At 46.2% G+C, this 27,195-nt stretch overlaps 1 protein-coding gene and 1 long non-coding RNA gene across 7 annotated transcripts in view; one reads left to right on the top strand and one right to left on the bottom strand.

Annotated features, from left to right (window-relative positions):
- TIAM2 (TIAM Rac1 associated GEF 2) overlaps positions 1-27,195 on the bottom strand; it is a 323,817-nt gene that overhangs the window by 250,771 nt on the left and 45,851 nt on the right. For 5 of the 6 annotated variants that reach the window (XR_013555828.2, XR_013555829.2, XM_078447496.2 and 2 more), the window contains exon 2: positions 15,605-15,697. The gene's annotated coding sequence lies outside the window, so the exon portion shown is untranslated. Of the gene's footprint in view, positions 1-159; positions 1,053-15,604; positions 15,698-27,195 lie in introns of those variants that run through there. The other variant, XM_060616969.3, reaches the window with a different exon arrangement.
- On the top strand, positions 7,112-15,496 carry LOC144616443 (uncharacterized). The gene is made up of 3 exons (XR_013555831.2): positions 7,112-7,219; positions 15,074-15,233; positions 15,331-15,496. It is a non-coding gene; the product is annotated as an uncharacterized LOC144616443 (long non-coding RNA).

Genomic DNA, 27,195 nt, shown 5'->3' with positions numbered 1-27,195 from the left:
GGGGCCTTCCTTCCCCACGGACACTGCGGGTTGCCTCGTGAAGCGAGTGTTGGTTCACATTTCTGCCAGCTTCTGGGGAAAACGCTTCTAGCTGCCCCAGGACAGGACACTCCCCCCCGCCCCCCACCACCTCATAGTTGCATGTGGGGGTCAGCTCACCATTGAACTCGTACTGCAGAACCCTGGGTCTTACTTTACGCCCAAACAAGGAAGTAGAAACAATTTTTTCCTGAGTTGTTTTAACTCCGTAACCATGACAGAGGCGGCTCTCCGTGACGGGGAGATGTACGTGGGAGTCCAGAGGAATCTTTTTAAACAGAGGAAGACGAAGGGCACAGAATGTCTGTCTCGCCGCTGAGGGTGGGGAGCAAGCCTTCTAACGCTCATTCATGGGCCCTTCCTACAAAACAAGGGCAAGGTCTGTACATGTTTTTTTCTGTGGGGGGAAGAAAAAGTTTGCATAATTTACATGGTGACTCACCTGTAAACCTTAATTAAAAATCTGTTCAGGGGCACCTGGGTGGCTCAGTCGGTTAAGCATCGGTCTTCCGCTCAGGTCATGATCTCACGGTTCATGAGTTCGAGCCCGGAGTCTGGCTCTGTGCTGACAGTGTGGAGACTGTTTGGGATTCTCTGTCTCCCTCTCTCTCTCTGTCCCTTCCCTGCTTATACTCTCTCTCTCTCTCAAAATAAATAAAAATAAAACATAAAAAAAAAAATCTGTTCAAATTGTGTGGAATTTACAATAGTTGAGTAAAACGACTTCATGGTAGAGTTCTCCGCTGAATATAAAATTGATCATAAATTGAAGATAAATCCAAATCTTTCCCCCCACTTACAAATCCAAGATATACAGAGAAGCTCATAAATTCAGGTAACCCCTTAGTTTAAAACATTTAAGTCATATCAACCGAGCAAGAATTTTGAAACACGCTAACCCTTTCATGAGTTTTTGTCATTAAAAACACTGCAATATAATTAGGAGGAAATTAATTTGAAATATCATTTTTGTTTTTTTATTTTTTTAAGTTTATTTATTTATTTGGAGAGAGAGAAAAAGAGGGAGAATGGGGGAGGGGCAGACAGCGAGGGAGAGAGAGAGAGAGAGAGAGAGAGAATCCCAAGCAGGCTCTGCACTATCAGGTTAGAGCCCCATGCAGGGCTCAAACTCATGAACTGTGAGATCATGATCCCATCCAAAATCGGACACTTAACCAACTGAGCCACTCAGAAGCCCCTGAAATACAATTTTTTTTCTTTTAATGTTCATTTATATTTGAGAGACAGAGAGTGTGTGTGTGTTGTATGTGTGTGTGTGTGTGTGTGTGAGAGAGGGGGGGGGGAGGGGCAGAGAGATGGAGACAGAATCCAAAGCAGGCTCCAGGCTGAGTTGTCAGCACAGAGCCCGATGCAGGGCTCGAACCTAAGAGCAGCGAAATCATGACCTGAGTCGAAATCGGTCACCCAATCAACTGAGCCACCCAGGTGCCCCTCTGCTGCAACATATTATTTTTAAAGGAGGTCTTATAGTCAAAATAGGTGAAGGGGATTAAAAGGTACAAACTTTCTGGGCACCTGGCTGGCTCAGTCAGTGGAGCATGGGACTCTTGATCTCGGGGTCATGAGTTAGAGGCCCCCTTTGGGTGTACTGTCAGCCTCTAAAAGTTATTTAGAAAAGCAGGAAATGAATCCATATAGACTTACTATCTGGAATATAGTAGGTGTTATAAAATAAACATAAGCATCTCTGTGGCAAGAAAGTCAAAAACTTTAAAAATTCTACCTGCCTTACTTTGTTCCCAGGGAATGTGATTATATGAGTGATGGGAAGGGCTGAAACATATGATACAGCTGTGGGTTTTGTCCGTTCACTCATGTGGATGACAGTGATATGTGACTGGGTAGGAATTGTCTTTCAAAAATTTAGGTTTGCAATTTAAGAAACTAGTCTTTTTTTTTTTTCGTCTTAATGTTTTTAAAAATATTTCCGGGGCGCCTGGGTGGCGCAGTCGGTTAAGCGTCCGACTTCAGCCAGGCCACGATCTCGCGGTCTGTGAGTTCGAGCCCCGCGTCAGGCTCTGGGCTGATGGCTCGGAGCCTGGAGCCTGTTTCCGATTCTGTGTCTCCCTCTCTCTCTGACCCTCCCCCGTTCATGCTCTGTCTCTCTCTGTCCCAAAAATAAAAAAATAAAAAATAAAAAAAAAAACGTTGAAAAAAAAAATATTTCCTACATCATTCTTTCAGGAAGAAGAGCCTAGAATTGAAAATGGACTACTTTGGCTAAACTGTACCAATTTTAGTAGGGGGAAGGTCCTTTGAAGTCAAAATGTGTGTGCACTTTCACATCCTTAACACATGGCCCTGTCCTAGAACATACCAGACACTCCTAAGTGTTCAGTAAATGAATTAATACAAGAACGAATCTTAAAACGGTGAACTCAGTCACTAACAGAACAAAGAACATTATTCCACAGAAAGAAAAAGACAAGAGGAAATAATTAGAAATAAGTCTGAAGGCATAATTTCCCTAAGACTTGTTTCTGTTGTGCTAATCATCTATCTTCTTCCTCTCTGCCTTAATCTCCTGGCGGCCAATGTTCACGTAGAATGTAGGAAGGTCACGTGGACAGGAAGGGATAAAAGTATTGGCCACCACTGCACGTACCTGCTTAGTGTGTTCATGTTAACAAAAAAGGTGCCTAAAGATCCTTAGGTCTAAGCCCTCACTCTGCAAAGGAAGAAAGTGAGAAATCAGATGACGTGACAAAGGTCCTTGGCCCAACAAGCTGAACATAAGCAATATCATATCATGATTTATTGCTTTGGGCGGGGGATGGAAACTTATCACAGACCTGTCTGATATCAGCTCCCCACCCCAAACACTGGATTGGGTTTGTTTGGTTTGACCAATTGACTGATTGCTTTTGCACTGGTTTTAATGAGAAAAGCTCGAAACTAATACTCTTAAATTTTACTCTGAACAAAAATGACTGGGGGAGTCCTTGCTGAAAATGCATATGTCTGATCCCAACTCCTGAGATTCTCATTCTGTTGGACCTGCAGGGAGGCTTAAAAAAATGGGAATTTTTACAAACACATGCAGTTGACTCAGATCCAAAACTGTGTGTCAGGCCACTGTCCCAAAGTGCCTTCTCCCAGCCAACAACTAAAGCAACGCGGTGGGCATCTCCACCAACTGATTTACGGAGCTATTGAAATGATGGATGATGTGTGGGAGTAACGTGTGTATCATGCTTTGAAGAATACTGCTATATCATCACCATTAGAGAGATATATTCAATTATATGTAATTATATGCTGGTGACGAGTGCGGCATTCAAAACTGGGAGAATCCCCAACAGGCTCCTCGGTGGTAGCTCAGAGCCCGATGCGGGGCTTGATCTCGCGAAACGTGAGATTATAACCTGAGCCAAAATCAAGACTCGGACACGTGACCGACTGAGCCACCCAGATACCCCCCAAAACCATTTATTTTTTCTTAAGTATTTGACACTTTGTGAAAGTCAAGCTCACTTAACACGATGGAGAGACCAAGAGGCACCACAAAGACTTCAGAAGATCCGTGAGGAAAGGAGCCAAGCCAGCCTAGTTCTTACCATGCCGTCCCTCGCACCCCACATTTGCTCTACACATAGTAGGTGCTCGATAAATACATGTTTATAGGGACGCCTGCGGGGGTCAGTCACTTCAGTGTCCAACCCTTGGTTTCGGCTCGGGTCACGATCTTAAGGTTTCGAGAGTTCGAGCCCCGCATCTGCCTCTGCCCTGGCAGCATGGAGCCGGCTTGGGATTCTCTCTCTCTCTCTCTCTCTCTCTCTCTCTCTCTCTCTCTGCCCCTCTCCTGTTAGCGCTGTCTCTGTCTCTCTCAAAATAAATAAATAAACTTTAGGATTTATATAGATGTTTATAAGTTAATCCAATACAAAGGAATATGAAATAGTATGAACACTTGGGTAATGCTTCTGTATATGCAAATACCACATACTTGAAATAAAATTAATTGATCCTCTTTTAGAAAACTGACTGCTGTTTTTAAGAAGGAGTAAATGGCACATCTGGGAGGAGATGGAAGGCAAGAAATCCAGTGCTTGAGGGGAAATTTAACCTTTCTTCCCAGGATCAGTCTGTGTTCCTGATTCCCTAAACTTTTCCATTACTCTAAGCCACAAGCTTCTGCGAGGCTCAGTGTATTTTAATTAAATCCCAGTGATGAACACAGACTTGCCAGACTTCAAGCCGGTTTTGTGCTTCAAAGCAGGAGTTAGAGAAAACAGTGAGGAGGGGAGAACATTCGCCCGTTGTTAGAGGTTCGCCATCACGCTCACGCAAAACAGAATCACAGAACAACGGGGTTAAGAATTCTCCTGAGTGCACCTAATGGCACTTCACGATAATCCTCACCCCCGCCTGCCAGGATTGGGTTGATTGTTCGTGATTTGCCTGTTTTGTGTTCACAAAGTAAAGCTCCGTCTGGGTGACTCAGGCTATGAAAATGCTTCGCTTGGCAGCCAGCGTGGGTATTCCCCACTCAGGCCTCAGCACCAGCCCGGGAGAAAGAAGGAGACCAGCACAGTCAGCCACCCCCCACCCCCGGTGCTGTCTGTAATGGTCCCAGTGGCCCGTGCCAACAGCCACAGTGGAAGGTGGAGGCTGGACGAGAAAGTGTGACCTGAGCTAAACTCTTCTCAGAGGAGCAGTGTTTTAAAACTGGGTGGGCTTGACTGCGAGACCGTCTCTCCTTTTCCTTCCTTCTCTTTTTCTTTCTTTTCTTGTCTTTCCTTCCTTTCTCCCTTCCTCCCTTTCTTTCCTTTATTCCTTCCTTCCTCTTCTTTCTTTCTTGTTCTTTCTTTCTTTTTCTTTCTTTCTTTCTTTCTCTCTTTCTTTCTTTCTTGTTCTTTCTTTCTTTCTTTTTCTTTCTTTCTTACTTTCTCTGTCTTCCTCCCTCCCTCCTTCCTCCCTCACTCCCCCCCTCCCTCCCTTCCTTCCTTTCATTCTTTTTCCATTCTTTTCTTTTTCCTTTGATTCCTCCCCTCTCCCAGCCCCCTTCTCTCTGTGGGTCCTGTCTTTCTCTGTGGGTTTCTCATGAAAAGAAAAGGATCAAAAGTCTCAAAGAAATATTCTGTGAACAGCTGTCGCGAACAGCACCGGCCCTTCCCCAAACCTGTCACTCTCACCAAATCAGCCCTCTGCTGTCAACGTGAGAGACCCAGGTGGCTACGATGAAAACGTATGAAGAAACACAGAGGAAATTCAGTAACTGATCCTTATAGGAGAGCGGCACGTACACTCTAATCTGCAAAATATCCCCTGCTGGGAGCCTGCACGGTCTGTGCAAGTCATGTGTGACACCCCAGTGCCACTGCATGATACCCAAAGGGGTTGGCAGGATACTCTTGGCTCAGGACATTGAACCGTATTATACCTGAAATACACACTGCGAAATGATTTTTGGACTCCGAACACGATTATGACATTCACCCACTCTGCCAAGTTCATCAGGCAAGTAAGGAAAGAAAATAGGTAGTTTAAATATTAACCAGTTCAGGGGCGCCTGGGTGGCGCAGTCGGTTAAGCGTCCGACTTCAGCCAGGTCACGATCTCGCGGTCCGCGAGTTCGAGCCCCGCGTCAGGCTCTGGGCTGATGGCTCGGAGCCTGGAGCCTGTTTCCAATTCTGTATCTCCCTCTCTCTCTGCCCCTCCCCCGTTCATGCTCTGTCTCTCTCTGTCCCAAAAATAAAAAAAAAAAAAAAATTAAAAAACGTTGAAAAAAAAAATTAAAAAAAAAAAAAAAAAAAAATATTAACCAGTTCAGTTTTTTGGACAATCACCTCCTAAAACAGACCCAGAAACTAATTTTCAGCCTGTACACATTCACCTCACAAAGCAGGGTGGGTTTCAGCTAACCGATCTCGGAGGCCATCCATCCCAGCACTGACGGTCCCCGGGCACGCATTGGAAACTGGATGGCTACGTTGCCAGCCAGAGGGCCGTAAAGCGAAAGTCCAGGAGGTAAGCTGATACCTTCATTTTAGTCCAGGTCAGCATATGCTGATGAGTTTTAAAGGGGGAATTCAAGAAGATTTGGAGATAGCTCCAGGCTTGCTTTTCAATGTTTCAAAGTCATTTTCCTCCTTGAGTGGCCATCATCTCAAATCATCCTCAGTGTCCCGGTGCTGCCATCTGTGAACAGGTGCACTGATTTGTGATAGGTAAATGCCAAGTGCTCAGCCCAGAAAATTGTCATCTGAATGATTTACGTGCGCGTCTTGAGCCCCATCAGGCACTAAAGAGACGGATGCTGTGCTAATACATCTCGCATTTGTCAACATTAATTTAAGGCACTCCGAGTTGGCAGCCAAAAGCATACTTCTCAACAAGCAGCCAACTTTTCTTCTATTAAATCTTTAGGAGAATACATTACCAACTTCTGGGAAATACCATTTGCAAGAAGCTGAGCTGGAGTAAATTGAGGAATGTAGTAGTGTTAAGTTGCCTGCCCCAAACACGTTCAGTCCACGGTACACATGTGACCAGCAAGTCAGATGGCGTCCTTGCCTCCAAGGCCTCCAAGATTGTCTCTGCCCAAGAACACCCACTGAGAAGGCTCAGGCTGCCCTGTGGATTTGCCGTTCTGGAAGGAGGACCAAGAAGCACTGCAGTGACAGAGGACAGGTTCAGAGTCTGTGTCCAGAGAAGAGAAGGACAGGAGATGGAGAAGAAACTCCGGGACCATGAGCTCTGGGAGCTCATGATCCAGCTGAAAAATACGATGGCACCCATGAAAGTATGACGAACGCTGTTGAGCAGCAAATGTACCAAGAGACGAGACAGAGCTTTGGGGAGGGAGGGAGAACATTTTGGAGGGAGCAGGCAAGGTTGTGCAGAAACAAGCTAGAGGCCCAGGACCCGCAGAGGAGGAGAAAGGGGCCCAAGCGAGCCATCAGGAAGAATAATGGCTTGAAGCAAAAGTCATGGTGGGACATGTGGTGCCGTGAAGGTCAAGCTGGAAGTTGGCCTGTCCTCTGGGCAACCCAGAGCACCAAAGTTTTCAGAGGAAGGGAGAAGAAACCAGTGTTTTATATAGGTTAATGCAGAGGCTGTATCAGAAGGCAGAGCAGAAGCCTGGTAGCGGACAGAGCCTTTAGGACATTGCAATCATCACCGTCCGTGGTTTCGAATGACCAATGTGTACTTCCAGGTATGCTTAAGGTAATCCACAAAGATGTTGGGAAGAAAATATTGGAATTTTTATGTGTATTTACTTTCAAAGTGCCCATATTTTTTAGCGTATATTTTACATATTTTAAATAGTTTAATAGAAAATGTGTGTGTTACCAACAAGACACGCGTCCCTACCAAATTCACGTGCTGAGGCTCTAACCCCTAACATAACTGTATTTGAAGATAGGGCCTTCCGGAGGTAACTAAGGCTAAACAAGCTCATAAGGGTCGGGCCGTATTTAAATAGGACTAGCATCCTAATAGAAAGAGGAAGAGGCACCAGATCTTTCTCTCCTGTCTCCCTCTGCACCCCCAGCCCCCACCCCTCTCCTATGCATGCATGGAGAAGAGTCCCTGTGAGGACACAGTGAGAAGGTAGCGGCCTATAAGCCAGGAAGAGAGCTCTTGCCAGAAATCAAACCTCATGGCTCTTTGATCTTAGACTTCTGGCCTCGAAAACTGTGCAAAAATAAATTTCTGTTCGTTAAGCCACCTAGTCTGTGGCAATATCAGAAGACTAATACAGTGTATAATACATACGCAACCTAAAACCAGAAGTGTGAATTATATCTCAATCATTAAAAAAAAAAAAAAAAAAAACACTTTTAAAATCTGAGGTCGATATATGAACATGTTTTGTTAATGTGCACGATCAAAAGAGTTTGGGGGAAACGCCCTAGGTTTGGGGCCTGAGTTGAGGTGGCCATGAATGTTAAGAGCTACTTCAGAAGGAAAACAAAAACTCAGTGAGCCCCTTGGTGTAGAAAATGAAAAGAAGTGAAGTATGGATATAACCTTGCAGCTGTTCAGTCTGGGAGACAGGGAGAGCTACCCCATTCCTGTCAGAGACGGGAAGGCAAGACTTGATCCCACGAGGAGGGTCAGAGATGAGCCAGGACCACAAAGGCTGGTGGGATTCCTTGTGAAATGCCCTCAGAAGGAGGGAGAGAAATCGTCAGAAGGGCGAAAGGAAAATGGGAATTTCAGGGCCACAGAGGTCAAAGAAAGACTTTCGAGGAGGCGGATAGTTCCGGCAATAGCATCAGGGAGGTCAGGTGGAATGGCCTGAGAAGTGCCTTTTGGAATTGTCGGAAGTCATTGAAGACTTTTAGAAAGTGAATTCATTGGAGGAGAGAGAGTAGACCCTGGATGGTAGGGGTTTAAGGAGGGACAAATGCAGGGGCGCCTGGGTGGCTCAGTCGGTTAAGCGTCCGACTTCAGCTCAGGTCACAATCTCACGGTCCGTGGGTTCGAGCCCCGTGTCGGGCTCTGGGCTGATGGCTCAGAGCCTGGAGCCTGCTTCCGATTCTGTGTCTCCCTCTCTCTCTGCCCCTCCCCCGTTCATGCTCTGTCTCTCTCTGTCTCAAAAATAAATAAACGTTAAAAAAAAAAATTAAAAAAAAAAAAAGGAGGGACAAATGCAGAGGAAATTAAGGCAGCAGGTAGTGTTTGGATTTCAACTAGGAAAATGTCAGTGCCAGAGTCAGAACCGTGGGGTAGGAGTTGGGGGGAGCCTCTAATGTGCAAGCTTTTCCCTTCACCTTGGACCTTGGAGGAATTCCCTGGAGGAATTCCTTGGAGGAATTCCCTATGACTAGTTAAACAGGGTTAAATGGTTAACAGGCTTGGGAAGTAGGACAGGGGGTGGGGTGGAGACACAACAATAAAGTGTTCGATCCTGTCCCAGAAGCTTCCAGAACCTTCCAGACGGCTCTGGTTCTGTGTTTCAGTTTATGCGTGTGACAGGCTATAAAGCAGCTCCAATTTTGTAAAGCCAGAAGGGATACACAGTTCTCAAATCTACACACTGATTAGAAGTCTGGAAATTTCTCCCCAATTCCACATGTTATTTGATAGTTTAACGTCGAAACAAAGATCTGACGTAAGTGGTGGGACCAAACGGTGAGAAGAGGTTGGAGTTCATTTGGGCATCAGTACCAGGGTCTCATCCACAAGCAGTCGGACACCCAGGAGACCGTCCATCTCAGTATTCTGGCTTTGCCTGGGTGGAAAAGTGTTCACTAGCCACACTTCACAGGTGTGCAAATAATTTCAAAGTCGCGCTTGAGAACTAACTGATGCTTATAAAAGTCTTTAAGATCCACAGATGAAAGTCGCTGTGTAAGTATAGAGTATTATCAGCTCATGAGGGAGCACCCTGAACAAATCAGAATCTTGCAGAAAATAAACTATACCCTGGGAATCAATTCGGTAATTTTGGAAGCCACATTAAACATTTTGGGTGAAAAGCAATAATCACTAACGACGTTTCAGTAGCCAATCTTTCCACCTCTAGAGTTACCTTCCTAGTTCACATCCGTGGATGTGTGTGGACCTCATATGGAACACGGACATCTGTCTGGGAGAATCACTGATTCCCAGGGCTAGAGGGATCCCTTAGCCCAGCCTCCCCTTTGCTCATTAAATCCCCTCTGTGATCCCCATTCCCACTTTCTTCTGTCTAAAGATAGTTTAAAAGCCCTTTTAACCACCCTTTGCATCTTTGCAAGCCCAGGCTCATTTTAGGCTTCTGCTGTTCTAAACATCTTCTCATGTCCATCACTGCTTACTCACCCTTCTCTTTCTGTATTTTTGCACATCCTTTTAAAATCAAATCCCACCGCTGAGGCCCCAGATTGTCTGCAATAATGACTGAAAACTATTCGTGCAAAAGTGTATACACCCACCCAGTGGTTTTTGGCACAGTGACTTGCCCAAACTTGACAAATGAAAGCTGACATGCCATAGGGTGGTGTGGCTCATAGGTTTCCTCAGAGGGTGGTGCAACTGGCCACTGAGTGTTAGGGGATGAGGGTCCTATTTAGATCCGTGAGCTCTGATATCACAGTATCAGTACCTGGCTTCGGCCATTGCTGAACTACTGGTACCAGAGCTCTACTGGTTTGAACAAGCTAATGATGGGACTCAGGGCTGGCTCCCCGTCCTGGGCTTAGCTCTCTCTTGTCCAGGTGGTCTAACGGACTTGCCAATGTCTTTGGTTCTAAAAGGAAGGGGCAGAGTGGGGAAGGCTCGGAATAACCTCTGGAAAAACAGATCCCAGTAGCATCTACATGAGGGATACCTCAGGCTGGAGCTCTGCCAGGGAGAGAAGACAGTGACAGAAGGAACGCCAGGAGCCATGAGGAATAAGGTCTCATGGAAATCTGTTTTGGCTAAGAGGAAGGGTGAAAGGGTACAGTGCAAAGACAAAAGAGAGAAACATTCAGAGATTGCCTCTAGACAGTCTCTTCCCATCCTTGGACTCTGTGCAAACATCCAGTGCATGTTTGAAGAGAGCTTTTATAAAGCCTTCAGTATGTATGTGCATATTTGGGGGCAGAGGGTTGCAGGCAGGTATGTATACGTGTGCTTGTATGTGTGCGGGAACGTGTGTGTGTTTGTAAGGTAGGGCTGCCCATAGGACAGGGTGGGGTGGCACTTGTCTGTTTATTCTCCACTGGCTCAGATGTTCAGGTGAGGGGAAAAGTAGAGGTGGGGCTGGGGCGGGATGCAAAGACAGGGATCCTCCCCGAGGTGCACATTCTTGAAATCTCATTCAGGGTTCAAAGAGGTAGCAAAACGTGTGTGTGTCCCCTGTAATTTGACACACATGAAAATATATGCCCATCTGTTTACCTTCTAGAATTTTACAGTGCAACTTAGGAGGCTGAGCCTAATAACGCAGCAACAGAACATTGAATGTTTAAACTACAGTCTCTCAGGCATGGGAAGGTGGTTTATCTTGGATCCATGGGCAGCCATTAATGCAATGAGGAAGTAATAGAAGGAGGAGCCATCCAAAACAAAAGTTTCAAGGTCACAGAGAATTCTTCTTCTCATCCAAACACAACAGAGTCTCATGAATGCCAGACCATGAGTGTAGGCTGGGAAATTCCACAGAAATGAATTCTCTTGATGTGAGATCTTCTTACCGGAGCTTCAGGTCAGAGTTTTCACCCCAGATTTATCTGTGAGGGTCACACAGGAAGCAGCTGAGGGGTGCTCTTAAAATTAGAGCTTTTCACAAAAAAAGAGTGCAGAATTGACTATCAGTCTCACCTTCCCTGAAATCCATCCTTATTTATGCATTTGACAAAAGAGCTAATCTCTGAGAAGACCATTTTCATTTTAGCCCAGTATTGGATGTTGACATTCATATAAAAATTCAATAGAGGATTTACCAATAGCAATACGTTTTAAAAGAGCTCTTTCAAAAATAGAAATTCAGGCAAAGTGTAGCCCTCCCCCACCCCCCGACTAGTGACAAGAAAGCACACCCTTCCAATCTACCTCAAAAATCAACCTATTTCGGGGTAAAGTACTTACACTTTTCTATTAAAAAATGTTGAATAGTCTGGTTTCCCAAGAATCGTTTGGATCTGTTGCTAACAAAATGGCTCATGAAACTGATATGTTTACGGGTGCCTGGATGTCTCAGTCGGTTGATTGGCTGACTCTTGATTTTGGTTCAGTTCATGACCTCACGGTCGTGGGATGGAGCCCCGCATCGGGCTCCACGCTGGATGTGCAGCCTGCTTAAGATTCTCTTCCTCTATTTCTGCCCCTCTCCTTGGCTTGTGTGTGTGCACACATGCACTCTCTCTCTCTCTTTCCCCGCCTCTCTCAAATAAATAAATAAATAGATAAATAAAAGTAAAAAAGAAACATCAATATGTTTCAAGTTGACAGAAAGTGACTATCTAAGTTATAGCATAGGATGCATCTATACTGATAACTCTTTTCTCTGGGTCCTCCTGGCACTTACTCTGCTTTGGACAATGCACCTATGTTATAATTAGAATTTTTGTGCCTGGCAACACTCTCTACCTCCAACCTCCCACCTCACTGTGAAGGTCTTGGAGGAGGGGGCCTACCTCCTTCATCCTTTGATCCCACTAGGAACCTAGGAGAGTGCCTGGAAGAAAGCAGGTATTCTGCAAATGTCTGGAGAAGGTTCTAGAAATACGTTCGATGCGGTAGGTTGGGATCAGGTTACATGGCGCTTTGGAATCCAGGCAGAAGGACCTGGACTTGGCTCTTGATTAGTCAGAAGGAGCCACTTAAGGTTTCTGAGCAGATAGGAAAATTGTACGTCAGTCCTGCAGTGGGGCACCAGAGCGGGAGTCTTGAGCAGAAGCTGTTGCCAGAGGTGACAAACATGGAGAATAGATGCAAATCTAAACTGTTGTGAGAGAGGAGCAGCGCTTGGTGACACTTTCAAGGGGCTGAAGGACACGAACATGTCAATGATGGCTGTAGTTACAAGACGAGATGGCTGTAAGAGATCTCTCCTGACAGACCCTGGGTGCAGGTGTGGGGGAAACCAAGTTGGTTGGTCACACTGAAACTGAAGAGACACCCCCCCCTGCCCCCCGCCAGCTGAAATGGCCAGAGAGCAATTTTAACTCAAAAGAGGAGTCAGGGCTAGAGATTCAAATCTGGAAATCACTCTTGTAGTGACTTCTCTGAGGAGAAATATATCACTAGAAGAACAGGAGGGAGTGACTGGGCAGGCCCCCAACCCAGCTGCTGGGGGCAGTAGAGAGGGTCCAGGCAAGGGAGAGGGTCCTGCCCAGGAGCCAAGGAAAGCAGGCAAGGCTGTTCGGGTGAGCGGAGGAAGAGCTTCCTGAAGAAGCAGGGGTGAGGGGTGGGGTAGTGGGACATCAACAGCAACAGCCTTGGAAGAAAGGAAAAGGAGAATGAGGCATGAGGAAAGACATGGCATTTTTTTTTTTTAAAGGAGGTCATTCATGGCGGGTTCAACACCAGCAGAGTAGTGGGAGCAGACGTCTTCACATGTCACGGATATTGTGAAGGTGCAGGGGTGGGAGGTGCTTTTATCTGGACATTTGTGTCCCCCCCACCACCAATTCATATGTTGAAATCCCACCCTCAAGGGGTATCTGGGTGGCTCAGTTGGTTAAGTGTGTAACTTCAGCTCAGATCATGATCTTGTGGTTCTTGAGTTTGAGCCCCACATTGGCATCTGTGCTGACAGCTCGGAGCCTGGAGCCTGCTTCGGATTCTGTGTCTCCCTCTCTCTCTGCCTCTCCCCCACTTGTGAGCACTCTCTCTCTCTCTCAAAAATAAATAAAAACATTTAAAAAAAGAAAGAAAGAAAGAAATCCTACCCTGGAGGCATTAGGAAGGAAGGCCACTGTGAGGCAATTGGGTCATAAGGGTGGAGCCCCCAGGACTAGGGTTAGTGCCCTTACAAGGGAGGCCCTGGAGAGCTAGGAGGCAGCTGTGTAGGGAACACTGAGAAGGCAACAGTGTGAGGAAGTGAGCTCTCACCAGACATGGAATCCGTGGTGCCATGAGCTTGGACTGAGCCTCTAGAACTGTGAGAAATAAAACTGTGTTATTTAGAAGCCTTTGAGTTTTTGGCATTTTTGTTACAGCAGCCCAAACGATGACAGGCTTTAAAGGAACCTAAAATAGGCTTAAGAGACTTTTTTTTTTTTTTCAACGTTTTTTATTTATTTTTGGGACAGAGAGAGACAGAGCATGAACGGGGGAGGGGCAGAGAGAGAGGGAGACACAGAATCGGAAACAGGCTCCAGGCTCCGAGCCATCAGCCCAGAGCCTGACGCGGGGCTCGAACTCACGGACCGCGAGATCGTGACCTGGCTGAAGTTGGACGCTTAACCGACTGCGCCACCCAGGCGCCCCAGGCTTAAGAGACTTTTAAGAGGCTCATACACTTAGAAGCAACTGGAATCAAAGCAGCGGTGATGGCTTCCCAGGCTTCCCAGCTGGTGATTCAGCTGTGTAATGAGGAATAAGTGAAGAAACCCCTAAGATTTCATAAAATATATTTCTTTTTAAAAAGTATTATTTTCAAATTTTTATTTTAGAGAGAGAGAGAGAGAGAGAGAGCACAAGCCTGGAGAGAGAGAGAAAGAAATAGGGAGAGAGAATCTCAAGCAGGCTCCATGCTCAGTGAGGAGCCCAATGCGGGGCTCGATCCCACGACCCTGGGATCATGACCTGAGCCAAAATCAAGAGTCAGACGCTCAACCGACTGAGCCACCCAGGCGCCCCTATTTTCATTCAGCTTCCTTCAGCCAAATGTTCTAAAATTCCCAGAAATTTTATGCATTGCCTACAAATCATTGCTGCAATTTGCATGGCACTCGTCTTCAAGGGGAAAATGCGCTGTTTCGCGGAACTTAGTCTTTAGCGTGGTGGACACTAACAAGGGACAACGCTTCCGTAGCTCTCACCAGGTCCTGCCACGGTCTCGAGTACTTCATATGCGCTGTTGCATCTAACACACCCACAAAGCCTGCAGTGTAGGGGTTTTTATGGCCCCCATTTGATAGAGAAGAGAAGTAGGGCAGGAGATGGAGTCTAACACAGTCAGTAGATGACAAAACCGGGTTTAGACCCTGGGGAGTGAGGCTCCGGGCACCGTGCCCTTCATTGCTGCACTATGCTGCCTCGACAGTGAGGGAGCCCTTGAAGGGCGCCCGTCTAGCAGGAGGAAGAGAAAAGGAAACGTGTGATCGGGATGTGACGGGGTGAGTACAGGGCGGAGGCGTGTGCAGCAGCCGGGTACAGTGGGTCCCAGAAAGGCTGCCCCGAGGGGCTGACCCATGAGGCAGTCTTGCAAGGCAGGCAGGGGAAGAAGGGGCTAGAGATCACACCAGATAAAGGACAAGAGCCAAGGGTGAGGACGGGGTGTTAGAGACGAGGCTGGGAAGGGGATTGGGTCACGGAGCCCTTGAAAGCCAGGCTCAAAGGCTGGGTTTAATCCTGCGGGAGATGGGACCCATGCAGGGGCATTCTCAGGGGAGGGACGCGGCTGGACAAGCACCTTATCTTACAGGGAAGGAAGAGTAGGACACGGAGGTCAACACAATGGGCAAGACGAACTAAGAGAAGAGCACTGCCTGACATGAGCTTCTTGTTCCCTGTCCACGAGCATCCAGGGCACATCTCCTGAATTGTATGGAAGCTGAAGGCGTGTTCCTTTGAAAACAACAAAGGTAAGGGAGTCCCTTTTGACATTGGGTGGGGGGTGGGGGAGGGGGGAGCTTAGCTTTCAAGGTGAACCACTTATTATCTGATTTTCTCCTCCATCAGAACCTCCGTAGAGGGCAATGCCTAGAAAGAGCACATGCGAAGCTTCCGTATTATGGAGCTGGTGGCAGAGAACCGCCCTGATAACCTCTCCACACGGAGCATTTTATTTTTCCTAGATGTCTGAAAAATTCGTGAATTTAATGCCAAGGCAGTTACAGGGGTCCGACGCAGGTCAGGCGGTCCCAATCACCCCCTCTAACTTCAGGACCGCCTGCTCGTTAAGAACTTGTAAAGAAGCACAGGTACCAGCCGGTAGGAGATAGAATTCACTTACTGGCCTTCATAAATTGAATCCAGACAGCCGAAGGCGAAAGACTTCGTATTCCGCTAGACTTTGAAACTCCGTTATCCTCTGAGCCATTCTGACCTAGAAGAAAGCAGCAAGTGGGTTGGTTAAATTACCCAGATGCGAATGATCAGTTCACACCGCATTAAACAAAAAGCTCACATTTCATGGACAAGTACAATTTGAAACAAACGACGCCGCTGATTCATGCAAGAGCTTGGTGTCGGAGGCTTAATTTCTACAGATAACAACCTGCCTCTTTGGCTCTCAGCTCAGTAAGACACCAGTTAGTGCTGCTACATGAGAGCAGCAAGAAAACTGTTAACAGACAGAAGAGGTTTCAGGCATCGTATTTGATTCAGACTTTGCCACCGAGATGTGTGTTTTCATTGGAATGTTATCTCCTCGATGGCTAATACACTCCAGCAAATGTAAAATGAAGGACTCCCAAGTTCATGGTTGAGGTCACAGAATTTTGAGGATGTGTGAGATTCTCCTTTCTGCGGATGAAGAAATGGTATCTCCCGAGCCCCACCACCAGTTTCTGGTGGAATCAAAAGTCACCACCTTTCTGTGACATCAGACTTAATTTAGGTGTTGTGGCTCTGAAATATTGAGCCCTCATGGAGACTTTCAATTCACAAAACACTCTATAGTTCATGTTAAGTTTAAACTTACTATATAATCTTTTAAAACGTGGAAGCCATTTTCATTTTAGAAGTTCTAATGAGCTCATGTCTCTACTTTTCATGGAGAAATGAGTCCCAGGCCAGGGTACGACCAAAAGAACTCTCCCCCAAGACCTTCCTGTACTTTTAGACTGTTCTGGAAGAGCAATTTGGCCCTGACTCTATGGCAACTCAGAAAATTATAAAGCCCTTGGGCTGACTGAGACCTTAGGCTAATGGAGTTCAAACCCTCATTACACTTAAAAAACAAAATAAAACAAAAAACAAAAGCTGCAGTGCAATCAGATGGTGAACTGGAGGGAGAGCTAGTCTAGAAAACCACAAAGAAACGTATGTTCATTGAGCATCTGTTGGTGCAAAGCCCTGTGTTCTCGCCCTAAATACATGATCTCACTCAGTTCTTACAAATGCCCTGCAAGGTAGATAAGCATGGGCAGAAACACTCAGGCTGAGTTCTTCCCTCAACAAGTATTTACCTGAGCATCTGCTAGTGAAGGGCACCAAAGTATACCAAGTATACAAGAAGAAATAGACACTTTTTCTTTCCTGCGCCCAGTGAGGTCACAGTGTCTCAGAAATGGGGGAGAGGGAGTCAGATGCATTAATTAACACAGTGTTGTTCAAACCCCAGCTCGTGACTCCTTAGACAACCATGAAAATTAATTTAGTGAATCTTGATGAGCATTAAAAATAAATGAATAAACAAATAAGTAGAACAGAACAGAATGGAAAATATCAGCATGCATGAAGCGAAGGTGAGGAAACTCACATGGATAGATGTCTGCAGACCTGTATCAATCATACACATGCCTTTATATATTGCGATGTCTAATATATTTTCTTTCGTGGGTCGTGGTGAAAAAAAGCGTGAAAGCTCTCGAGTTATCGAACAAAGTGATAAGTTCACACGAAATGGTGACGGCAGAGGAGAGTCAGCGAGTTGTCTGCTGCAGATTAGCACCTGTCCCCAGAAGGAGCTGGGGACAATCTTGGTTTCTCTCCAAGCAGAAGTCTTATAAGGGTCGGATGCCCCAACTTAATAATGCTCAGCACTAGGACAAGCTTGGCAAGGACTGGTATGAAGTTTCAGGGACCAGAGAGGAAAACTAAGCAGGGGTCCCTTCTCCCACAATGTGGGGAAGAGGGTGGGTACCTCTGAAGCGGAGAGAAGGCACAATGATACTAGTTCTGTGTTTGCATGATGATGAAGCCAAGCTTGGGAAGAGGGAATTAAACCTCAAGAACGTGGAACCCACATCAAGCCCTGATTGCGAGACGTGTGGGAGCTTCTGGAAGGTCCACAAGCGCCAGCCAGATCTGGAATGAATTCCCACCATCCCACCGTCCAGAGAGGACAGAAGAGCCTCTAGAATCTGTGAGCTCAGGAGATGGGAATCCAGAGGAGGGGGTCCTTGTAGGTGACCTTACTCTCAAGATCAGTGCCCCCTTTGGGATGGCAGGTTACCTCCGTTATCAGGATATGACAGTTATTAAATTTTTTCTTCTTTTAATAAAGCTTCCTTCAGACATAATCTAAATACCACATTTATAATTTGAGGACTCGTGGCAATACGCTACAGGGCCACGTGGAGATATCTTCTCCACTTCATGCGTGAGGATTCAGGGCAAGAGAAATAAGGCTCTTCCTGCAGAAAAAGGTGAGTCTTTCATGTTGCAAGCCTCTCTGGTGGGGGCGGGGGGGGGGGGTGGGTAGGTGGCCACGCAGCAAGACGTAGCTCAGGGGGGCAAACTCATTACGTTAGTCTGGTGACTTGGTTATTGCGTATTTATCTTTTTAACAAGCGATGGTATGAGATGATGTCGAGCTTAATTATCATGTCTGCTATTTAACCCACATTTTTTCCTTGTACAGACATGATAATAATGACAAGAACTCGGTCCTATACAAAATAAACAGCCCCCCCCCCAATATACAGACAATTAACAACTTAAATGTTTTTGTCTTTCTCCACCCACCATGTGTGACAGCACCTTACAAAACACAGAGTCTTTCATAAGCTCCCCTTTGCTATAGGTGATGGCTAAGGAAAGAAAACTAGCATATGTTGAGAGCAGGAGAAATAGAGTATGAATGCTTTTAATGTTTACTTATTTATCTTAAGAGAGAGTAAGAGCGGGAGAGGGGCTGAGAGAGAGGGAGAGAGAGAGTCCCAAGCAGGCTCTACGTTCAGTGCAGAACCCCATGCGGAGCTCGATCTCAAGACCATGAGATCATGACCTGAGCGGGTAGCGAGAGTCGGACACTTAACCAACTGAGCCACCCAGGTGCCCCTAGGGTATGAGTTTTTATTCCATTAAGAAAAAGATAGTTCTCCCTCTCCCTCTCTGCCCCTCCCCCACTCACACTCTGTCTCTCTCAAAAATAAGTAAACATTAAAAAAATTTTTTTTTAAAGAGGGGGGCACCTGGGTGGCTCAGTCAGTTAAGCATTCAAGTTCGGCTCAGGTCATGATCTCATGGCTCATGAGTTTGAGCCCCACGTCAGGCTCTGTGCTGACAGCTCAGAGCCCCGGAGCCTGCTTTGGGTTGTGTGCCTCCCTCTCTTTCTCTGCACCTCCCCCACTCATGCTCTGTCTGTCTGTCTCTCTCTTTCTCTCTCTCTCAAAAAGAAACACTAAAAACTTAAAAAAAATTCAATAGCTCATGTAAAAGTGCTTCATGAACTATATGGTATTCTGCAAGGATTGACCATTTTTTAATCATCATCCATGCTAATAAATTATCAAGTAAAAAATTAAAAGTATTAGTGGCCACAAGTCAACACAATTGTATTCGATGCTTCCTGAGTATGTTGTTTTTCACACATCTTTAATTGTAAACCAAGGTCTCGGATTTTGCTAACATTTTCAAGGGTCAACATTAATAATAAGGCCGAACGTTTAAGAAGTAATTGTTCTTCACAACAGAAGTACAGATTGACTTTGATTAGTAAACATTACCTTCACTGTACAGATAGAGAAACAGAGTGAATTATCTGCCAACAGAGCCCTTGCATTTTCACTTCTAACCTTGCTCCTAATCTGCATTATTTTAGGTATTTTTTTAATGTTTATTCACCTTTTGAGAGACAGAGACAGAGCGTGAGCAGGGGAGGAGCAGAGAGAGACGGAGACACAGAATCCGAAGCAGCTCCAGGCTCTGAGCTATCAGCACAAGAGCTGGATGCGGGACTGGAACCCATGAACCCCAAGATCATGACCTGAGCCGAAGTTGGACGCTCAACCGACTGAGCCGCCCAGGCACCCTACCTTGCTACTGATCTTGTTTGTTGGTTTGCTGTTTCACACAGAGCCATAAGCTGGTTTCTAGTTCTTTTGTCCAGAACATAGATGATTGTACGTAATATAATGATTATATATAATAATCACATATATCACAGGGGCGCCCAAGTGGCCCAGTCGGTTAAGTGTCCAACTTCAACTCAGGTCACGATCTCACGGTTTGTGAGTTCCATCCCTGCTTCAGGCTCTGTGCTGAAACCTTGGAGCCTGGAGCCTGCTTCAGATTCTGTCTCCTCTCTTGGCCCCACCCCATTCACGCTCAGTGTGTGTGTGTGTGTGTGTGTGTGTGTGTGTGTGTGTGTTCCTCAAAAATAAAATACACATTAAAAAAAAGTCTTTCAATTGGGAACTAACAATACAATGATCAATTGCTTGTTATTTTCAGGTCTAGTAGGACAAAGAGAACAAAAATGAAAGCCCACGTTCCTGTTAGGTTTTAATCAAGCTCAGAGCAGCTCAGAATTTCCTCTCCTGATCGGAATAGTCCAGATAGACCCCAGGCAAATTCTACTCAAAAACCAGGGCCAGGAGTCCTGTTTACAGCAGAATTACCGGGGTCTGGGCTCCCAGCCAGCATGGCCAAGGCCTCAGCCTCTGCCCTACCTCCTGGCCTGGCCCCGTGGAGGAGAAAAGAAAGCACACAGCAGGGGACACAAGCCATGGTCACACGATTCCGTTCTCTGGAGTCTAACTTTGCTCCTGTTTCTGTAGCTGAATAAAATACTCTGCCCTTTTCCGTTTATTTGCACGGAGGGCTGTTTAACATAGGGGCACAAAGGGTGGGGGGGCGGGGAGCCACAACCATGTGGGCTGGAATGATTTCCAATCACAACAAACACGCCCAAAGAGGGAGGAAGATGGTAAGTGATAGATTTCCTTTCTAAAATTCTTTAAAATAAATGCATGGCCCTGGCGGAGGCAGCCTGACACGTTTCCACTAGATGAATAACCGTGGAGAAACACAAAGCTTTGCACACTACCTGCACTGTGCCCGGGGCCCCATTCCAGACCCCAGTTTGGCAACTGGGTCCCAAGGGCCCGAGTATCCGGAGACAGTCTACAATGCGAAGTGGCCCAGGGCGGGTTGGAAATTAACAAGGCTCCTTTCTCTTCCCTTGGCCCTTGGCCGTTTGACATCCAGCAACATGCTCCTCTCTGACACATTCTGCAAAGCCCCCTGCATCCTCCAGTGAGGTCTCGGGCCACGGAGAAATGCTGCGATGGTTTAGAAACGCAAGCCACAACAGGCCACAGCTGAGAGCGAGCCAAACCTACATTCTGGTCCATAGTCACATTTTGAAACTATTTCCCCTGAAGCATGTGAGCAAAATCCACACCAACTTTAAAGCCACATCTGATTGTTATGAAGGAACAGAAGGGATTGTATTTCCTTCGTCCGCTTCTGTGAATTCATCCCTTCTAATGGCGAGGTCCACGTGTCATCCCACATTGCCTGCTTTGAACAAGATGCAGAAACACTGAGCACAGTGGCACAGGACAGTCCTACACCGTGAAGCCTTAAAACATAACCACCAACAAAAAACTGAATTTTCCTGTTGCTGTCAGAATGGGGTACAAGAGCATAATCTCTCAAGTCCTTTAAAGGGAGAAAGACGTCTCTCATTTTCAACATGAAAAAATACCATCACCATCCCACCCACCCACCACACATCGGACACTAATGACCTGGCCACAGAAGGGCTCCCATCCAACGATTAAACTTTGCAATTCCATCAAATTCCCATCCTAGGCAGTTTATGTGTTCTTTAAAGCCAACAGCCTAGGAATATGTTGTGCTGAAACACAAGGGAGATATACAATAGCTTTACAGGGTGACCTATTGCTATTATTACTGTTGCCCCCTAGACTTCTGCAGTGCACAACCTGTGAGACCACACGTAGCTGCCCTGATTATACTTACAACATCTGAATATACTCTTTACTTGTATATTTGCATATTTTGTACATTATAAAAGTAATATTTATGTTACATACTCTATATAAATCTGTTCTATCACATATCCATGTAAATCCTATTGGTTAGGCAATTCTTATTCACTAAATTTTGTTATTCTAAACCAACATCAAGAAGCTAATTATGTTTAGTGCCTGAGTGTTAGATTCTTTCTCTTTTTAATCTTTGAGTAGAAATCTATTTGAAAGCCAAGCTTAGTTTCATTTGAGTCAACTGTGATCACTGATTTTCCCTCCTTCCCATTCCATTGGTCACGAAAATTGGAGCTGGATTCTAATTCTACCTTGTAAATCTCTCTCAGGTCACTACTCACTCAAGCCTTCTGATATCTTCTCCAGACCATTACGGTAGTTTTCTTACTGCCCTTCCAACTTCCAGCCTCTCACAAACGAGACAATCTGTCACATTATAGTGAGAACTACTTCCTCAAACACAGATGTTTAGATCACTCCTCTGTTTTAGAATACTTTATGGCTCTATATTCCCCAAGAGATGAAGTCCAAAGAAATCTCTGTAATATATGACTAGGGTACAGTCTAATCAGCTCATTAGTCTGGGTTAAAATGACTTCCAATACCAACCAACATTCATTCATGCATTCATCCAATGAAAATCTTTTGGGTATTCTTAAAACACAGTGGGATGGAGGTGTTGTCTAATGCTATGGCAGTAATCATTTTGTACTATATTAACGTAGCAAATCAATACACCTTAAACTTACACATGTCGTATGTCAATTCGATCTCAATAAAGTTGGAAAAAATAAAGTTACAAATAAAGATGCCTTAAACAACACACACATGCCCACAGGGGAACTCAGAAGGACTGAGAGAAGCAGTGAGACCCATTCCCAGTCCTTGAGGGAGATGCCAACGTGGAAATTATAATTGACCACGGTGAGCGCAATTTTGCCCCAATCTGCTGTACCAACCTCGTACCGAGTGAACTCTCTCTCATCCATGTTTCCCGTATTCTAACCACGCTGAATTTTTTTTTTTTTTTTTTTTTTTTTTTTTTTTGCTATTGAGAAATGTGCCAGGTTCTCTGATACCTACACGTCTTAATCTCTTTACTGTTTACTCTTCTTTATTTGGAACACCTTCCTGGAATCTCTGCCCTATGACTCTATTCACCCTTCCAGACTGCGTGCAGTATCCCCACCTCTGTAAGGCCTCCCTCCATACTCCTTGGCATAATTATTTAATGCTTCCGCACTAGGGCTGCCTATTGTTGATTTATCCCCCTCCCGTAACAAAGTCTCACATGGTGCTACATTCGTTTGTTTACGTGTCTGTGCTCTCTGCTACGCTGAGGGCAGCCCCTCTGTTTCAAGGAGCTGTGACTTTGCAAGCCCCTCTCCTACCACTCAGCACACGACGCAGAAGGCGGATGTTCTGCCAGGGAAAACCGGGCCCCCAGGGCCAGGCGCTGAAGCAGTCACCCCTCCTGTGCTGCCCCAGCCCCTGCTTTACTCGGTAAGCCTGTTTCCTCCCCGGCGTGGGGGCAAGGTGGTCTGCGTGAGGCTGAGGCCACCGCAGGTCCCAGAAGGCTGGAGGCTGGGGAGAAGCACGGGGAGAGGGTCCCCGCACTAGTAACAAAGTTGGCTCACTGGGCCACCCTGCACAGCCCAAGCCCCCTTGCGGCTAACTCCAGTCTCTTCCTTCTCTCGCGTTCCGTTCCGTAAACCAAGAATCTGGGTGCCTTGCATGTGGCTTCTGGAAGTGGTTTCCTTTGCCTGAAACCAACATGTTAAGGCTCCTGGGATAAATATGACAGAAGAAACGAGGACCTGTACCCGAAGTTGAGTACAAATGACTTCCTTCCTTCCTTCCTAAATGTAGAGAAACGAACTTGTCTGACGGTAGGTGTCATTTTTATCTCTCTAAATATGGTATTCCACAGTCCATTAAAAAAATCCATTTCAACTAAGTGAAATTAATGGGTCATTCATTTAGGCTTGATTTGTCCACAAAAGAGGGTAAGATGTGGAAGCTGTCCTCAAGAAGTTTCATAACGTCGTGGTGACATTTAGCTCATTGGTCGTTCTGCCATTTCCCCCAGACCAAGACATTTCAGTCCATGGACATTTATTTTGGAGGGGAACATAACTCCCTCTAGGCTAAAATTGGTGACTTTCCCAAGAAAAATTCTCAGGCCAGAGCCCAAGCAATAGAAAGACTAGAATGTGTGTGTCTGTAGGGTAGGGCATGTACATGAGTATTTTCACAAATACTCATAAAGAGAGGCAGGTGAACATGGAGGGAGACGTTGGCCATTCAGATCAGCCGAGGGGCAGGGGTGGACGTTGCCTGCCTCGGCCAAAGGTAGCAGCAGTGGGGGCTGTGGCTTCCTCCCCAGTGACTGGGATTCCCCCAGCTCGTCGCCCTGTGACTGTGAAAGTTCCCAGCTTTCTCTGCTTCCTTTCCACAGAAAGGGGGGTGAAGAACCCTACCTGCCTGATCTAGCCCTCTGCCTGCTTCTTTTGCCCTTGACTTCCCAGTACCAGTACCCAGTATCACTGGCGAAGGCACAGGCCATGAGCCTGCCCCTTCTTTGAAAGGAGCTGCTGTGGGGGCGCCTGGGTGGCTCAGTCGGTTAAGCGTCCAACTTCAGCTCACGTCATGATCTTATGGTTCGTGGGTTCGAGCCCCACGTTGGGCTCTGTGCTGACAGCTCAGAGCCTGGAGGCTGCTTCTAATTCTGTGTCTCCCTCTCTCTCTGTTCCTCCCCCGCTCATGCTCTGTCTCTCTCTCTCCTTCAAAAATAAATAAAAACATAAAAAGAAAGAAAGAAAGAAAGAAAGAAAGAAAGAAAGAAAGAAAGAAAGAAGCTGCTGTGATCCTAAGACAGGCTTCAGAGACCCAGGTCATTCTACCCCTCAACACACGGGCTCTGGCTCTGCTCCCTCAGGGGCTCAAAGCAGGGCCCCTAGGGGCTCTGTTTAAAGGGCCTGTGATGTGGGCCAGGTTTTGTGTCCTGAAACCTCCAGGTAAACCTCAGGGAAGTGAGCTCAGCAAGCCAGCAGCCACCCTCATCTCCCGAAAGAGAAAGCTGGGATTCAGAGTGGCTTCCCCAAAAGACGTCCAGTAAGTGAAAGCCATAATAGTAAGTTATAGAGAAAACCAAAGACACGCGGTGAAGTTTGAGAAAAGCACATTCCAGAGCAGCGGTTTCCTCTCTGCCCGGCCCAGGCCAAACTGAGGCAAAACTGGCCTCCCTTTTCGTTTCTTTTCCCGAGTGAACTACACAGCATCATTATGCAGTTTGAATTCATCTTAATCCGTTATGTAAAATGAACTCCAGAGAAACAAGGAGCACAGACGAATAAAGTCCAGTTGGGAGGAAAAGGTTTCAAATCTACCGATCTGCTGTATGGAAAAACCCACAGCCTTGCAAAAAAACCAAAGGCAGTGTTTGCCCAGAGAGCAATTTCATCTTGCAGAGACGACCCTGTAGCTGGGCAGGAAGCCTGTGAGGAACAAGGTACAAGCATCAGCATAAATTTCAACTTCAAAAGGAGAATAATCCCCGTTCCTGTACATGCTCCCCTTCTAGATAAACAACTGGGTGCCCAGATTGAAGATGAGTCATGCCCATCCCCCCCGCCCCCCAAAACACACATTCCTCTCCTGTCCTCCGCAGGCATCTGCATGCATCCTAACCTAAACCAGGGCCACTTATAAAAGGGTTTGTGTTTAACTTTATTCTATTTAATTCCAGTGCTTTCTTCCAGCTACCCAATCTGTACATAATTAAAATCATATGGCAGCAAACGTTGACTGGTAAGAAAAGTTTTACCATATGTATACAATTGACTAGCTGTAGAATTTGGCGTGTCTGCAGTGATCCCATTAAGAGGGGCGGGCCCGGCTTACTTTGGAGTATACATTATATGCTTTGGATCAGTTCTGTTTTTCACTTCTCCTAATGCTGTCCGTGATGCTTAACCCTTTGTCAACAGCCCCCGGCTGGTGTTCTCGCGTCTCCACAGTGAGGATCACTGCCCCCTCCCAAGCTATGTGCCTCATGGAGGAAGGCTCCTTTGAAAATTTTCCATTTTCAGAACCAAAATTAGCTTTCTCCGTCTTGACAGACAAAAGCTGAGCAGATACCATCAAAGCCTCCAGGATCAAGAGGAACGGAACAGAGAAATTGCAGATGGAATCGTGCCTCCAAATCCTGAAGGCGCTCTCCTCGAAACTTGAAAGAAGTAATTCGAGGACAAAAAGAGGAAGTGCTGTATGACTGCAGATAATAAAAACGTAAAACTTACATCCCAAGGGGTAGCAGATAGGATACACAAGGATTCAAGGAGGAGTTAGCAAAGGTCAGGCTGACAGATCCACCTTTGAGGAACATTCCTCACATTCTGAGACTGACACAAAAGAGGGAAAACATAGCTTTCCACCTTATCACACTCCCGACGCCATCCACCTTCCCAGCCCAACAAAACAGCCTGGAGGCCTTTGTCAGAGGAAGAATTCTAGGTTGGGTGGGCCTCCATTTGACTTCCTAGGTCACTCTACTCAGACTTGCTATAATGCAGAGCTAATAGAGCTATAAAGTTGCAATTCTGCTTTAAGACATTCTCCAAGAGAGATTTCAGAATGAGTTGAAGTCTCCTTTAACACTGTGACATGAAGAGACACATGGTCTTAATCTGTGGGTTTAAAATTGCTTTAGAGTTGCATCAATGAGACACATCCTCAAAAGAAGAATCGGGTCACTAACCCTCAAAAGTGAAAGGATGAGAGTCACGTAGAATAGGGGCTCCCAGGTTGGTGACCACGTGGGGGTGCGGGGAGAGCACGGGACATGGCGTGGAACCTCGGGAATCCTTGCCCTCTCCCCGCGCCTTGCCTTACGTATGTCTTCCTCCCGCTACGGATCCTGCCTGAAAAAATGAAGCCTGTACTAAGGAGACCATTCCTGCTGTGAGAACCTGACCAGATGGAATGGAAGTCCGCAAACCTGAGTGACCTCTCCCCGGGAGACATTTTCATGAGACACGATAATGGGCTGGCTAGTTATTAATGATAGAATGAGCTTCTAGTCATGTGCCAGGATCTTTTGACTGTCGTGACTGTTTTTGCTATAAGGGATCCATGTTCGAAGTCCAGGGGGTGGACCGTGATATTGTGATTTGTAAGTGTTAGAAAAGAAGACCACAGGGAGAGGCGCCTGGGTGGCTCAGCATGATCTCACGGTTTGGGAGTTCGAGCCCCACTTTGGGGGCTGTCGGCACAGTGCGGAGCCTGCCTGGGAATCTCTGTCTCTCTCTCTCAAATAAATAAACTTTAAAAGGAAGGAAGGAAGGAAGGAAGGAAGGAAGGAAGGAAGGAAGGATGGAAGGATGGAAGGAAGGAAGAAAACCAGAGGCTAACATGGTGTCACTTAAGTCACGTCCACCAAACTGGGGCTTCCTGTCTGGCTCAATTGCAGTTTCAGCCTCCCCTAGAAATGTAGAATGAACTGGACAGTCAGGAATTTTCTGGTCCATACCAGTGAGGTAATCTGTCACATGGGCCCTCTTTATCCCTCAAAGGAAGATGAGGTCATCTGCACTATAAGACGCCCCCTGCTCTCCCCACTAAGGGAAGGTGACCTTGCCTA

This window comes from Panthera onca, chromosome B2 (genome assembly GCF_046562875.1).
Source record: "Panthera onca isolate mPanOnc1 chromosome B2, mPanOnc1 haplotype 2, whole genome shotgun sequence".
Taxonomy (NCBI): Eukaryota; Metazoa; Chordata; class Mammalia; order Carnivora; family Felidae; genus Panthera; species Panthera onca.
Note: the sequence above shows the minus strand (reverse complement) of the source record. Positions and strands in the feature narration are given on the sequence as shown.